Source organism: Macaca mulatta, chromosome 9 (assembly GCF_049350105.2).
Source record: "Macaca mulatta isolate MMU2019108-1 chromosome 9, T2T-MMU8v2.0, whole genome shotgun sequence".
NCBI classification, from domain to species: domain Eukaryota; kingdom Metazoa; phylum Chordata; class Mammalia; order Primates; family Cercopithecidae; genus Macaca; species Macaca mulatta.
The window spans coordinates 125,646,680-125,649,732 of NC_133414.1; positions in this window are offsets into that span (position 1 = coordinate 125,646,680).

The window sequence follows — 3,053 nt, forward strand, 5'->3', positions numbered from 1 at the left end:
TGAAACAGAAACGCTTCCAGCTTTTTACCAATGAGGAGAGAAGAGGCGGATTTGGATTAACCCTGTGTGGACTGCAGTGGACTCGGTTGAGAGCAGTCATCATCTCATCCTGGATGGATACCAAGAATGTTCTGATGACACAGTGACTCCCAATAAAGGGAATTCTCAAGTGGGAAAGCCAAACGTGGCCTGAAAGCCAAATGTGGCCCTTCTTTCTAGACCCTAAATATGTACATTGAAGCCAAGAAATAGCCCCAACCTACGCCCAGATACAAAGGCCCTTAGTAAGGCTTTTTTTTTTCTTCCAAATGACTCATGAGCAGCTATGCCCCAGACTGTGAGGCTGATCTTTAGCCTGTAGCTCTTCCCCCTAGAATTTATCAACCAGGAGTGTTCAGGAAGGCCAGGGTGACTGTAGGAGAGCATGCAGAAGAGGGAGCTTGTACACAGAGAGGAAACGAAGGCCACACGAGTTCCAGGAGGAACTTCCTGGAAGGAGGGGTTCTGAGCATAGGTGATAGGGAGCAGGAGGAAGCCATACAGGTAAGGGAGAATTGAGGCTTGCTGCTTCCAGAGGAGAGCTGATGCCAGTGTTCAGCACACCTACGTGCACTTTCCATTGATTTCCTTCCAGCAGCTGGCTTGCTTCTTCATAATTTTCGAATGACCCAATTAGGCAGGGCTGTGGTAGCTTAATACTGCACTGCTCGTTGGAGTATCTGGCCACATGGACCAGGACCCCCCCACCCGCCAGGCCTAATCTCCAATAGACTCTCTGCACACGTAGGTGTTTTACATCCAGGAAGAAAACAGTTTTGTGGCAGACAAGTTCATTTGGTTCAATCACTGAGCCAGTGAGTCCAGGAGCCCAAGTTCAGTGTTCTTAGACTTGTCCACAGACCTCATGTGGTCCAACCCTGCCACTTTGCTGGCCTTGATTAGTATGGTTCTACCCTCTGTTCACTCAGATCCAGCCACTGGCCTTCTTGCTGTTCTGCACACAAGCCTTGCTCCTGCCCCAAGACCTTCCCACTTGCTCTTCTCACCACCTGGAACACTCATCCCCCAGAGAGCTTCACAGCTCCCCCACTCGCTTCCTTCAGGTTTCTGCTCAAAGGCATGTTCGTTGTCAGGCTGTCCCTGAGAATCCTGTACAAAATGCAAGAACCTCCTCTCCCTAAGGCCTCACTCCCTCCTCCCCAACCCCTAGAGATTTTTCTGCAAAGTGTTTATCGCTATGTAAACATTCTGTTCCCATTCTGTTCACTTGTTTATGGGTTTACTGTCTACCTTCTCCACTAAATGAAGCTTCATGAGACAGAAGACTTTGTTTTGTTCCTGCAATAATACCAGAACTTAGCACAGTGCTTGGTCTGTAGCTGGTGTCAAAAAAAAAAAAGAAGAAAAAAAAATTTGGGCCAGGCGTGGTGACTCACTTCTGTAATCCCAGAACTTTGGGAGGCTGAGGCGGGCAGATCACCTGAGGTCAGGGGTTCAAGACCAGCCTGGCTAACATGGTGAAACCCCATCTCTACTGAAAATACAAAAATCAGCCAGGCGTGGTGGCAGGCGCCTATAATCCCAGGTACTCGGGAGGCTGAGGCAGAATTGCTTGAACCCATGAGGTAGGAGTTGCAGTGAGCCAAGACCGCTCCATTGCACTCCCACCTGGGCAACAAGAGTGAAACTCTGTCTCAAAAAAAAAAAAAAAAAAGAGTTTGTAACTGAATGTGAATGAAAATTCCCACATACACCAGTTTTGCTAGAACTCTTCTCAGACCGTATTCTGAGGCAGCTTCTGAAGACATGTGCTCTTGGGGGATATTTAAGGGGACCAACCCTTTCTTTGCTATAACTGAAACACGCATATGGCCCATATATCGTACTGAAAGGATGTGATTATAAACTAAAAGTAGATGTGGATGACAGAGACCTTGCCCTCTAGCAGCTGGCTGAGTAGAACCTTCAAAGTTGCCTTGTGTGGGTCCTTCTCACTTTTGATCTATTTTAGCAGAAAGTCGTATCTAGACTTTTTGCCAGAATATCGATCACTTCACTAGATTCTCCTAGTCTAAGTAGAGAAGGAAAAGGGTTATTGTTATGTTGTTCAACAGAGGTAGACTAAAATAGGCAGCCTCAGTTCCTGTCTTTCCCTTTGCAGTGAATAATAGCAGTACCTCCCAACCACACTCTGGGCTTCCAACTCAGGCTCACTGGCATAGATTGTGTTACTCACAATACTTTCTCTCCTCCTGCTCTTTCATTGTTCACTGTGAGTTCCCATACCATTGATGTTATACTTGGCTGTGGGACTTGCTTTGGCCATATAATAGGGACGGAAGTGACAGTGTGCCAGCTCTGACCCTAGGCCTTCAGAAGAAGCAATTTTTTGTTTCTATCTTCCATTCTTGAGGTTCTAACACCCAACATGAGAAGAGCCTAAAGAGTCATCAAATCAAGAATGAAAGCCCCAAGGAGGAGACCTGAATCTAGTCCACAGCTTGAAGCAGAACTGCCCCAGTCAACCCACAAAACCATGAGTGAAAAAAATCACATTTGTTGTTGAGATTTTGTATTGTTTGTTACTCAGCATTACTGCAGTAATAGCTGACTAATACACTCATTAAGAGCTTTCTAGTGGTCATGACTGTCCAAGATTTCACTATACCTCTCTCCACCCCTTTCTTCCAAGTGACCAGCCTTGAAAGGGACAGGTACCAAAGGTTATCTCTGTCAAATGTACTTTTGGCACAGTTACCAATGTTAGATAAAGAAAAAGGCATTACCTAAGAGTAGCTGGAGTAACTGGAAAGTACAAGGCAAACAAAGAAAGGTAAAGCTTAGATTTTGCAGGAGATGGGTGAGATAATGACTGATACATTTTGACTTTTGAGCTGTCATTACTAAGATAGATTGGTTTTGCTTGCCTTTTGTCCTATATTTCAAAAGCAAGTCTCTAAATTATTGACTACTTTGGTGAACTCAAACACTCTCTAATTAATGATCTAAAGTTTTCCTGGATAAAGAAATAAAGGCTTCATCAGAATAAAAGC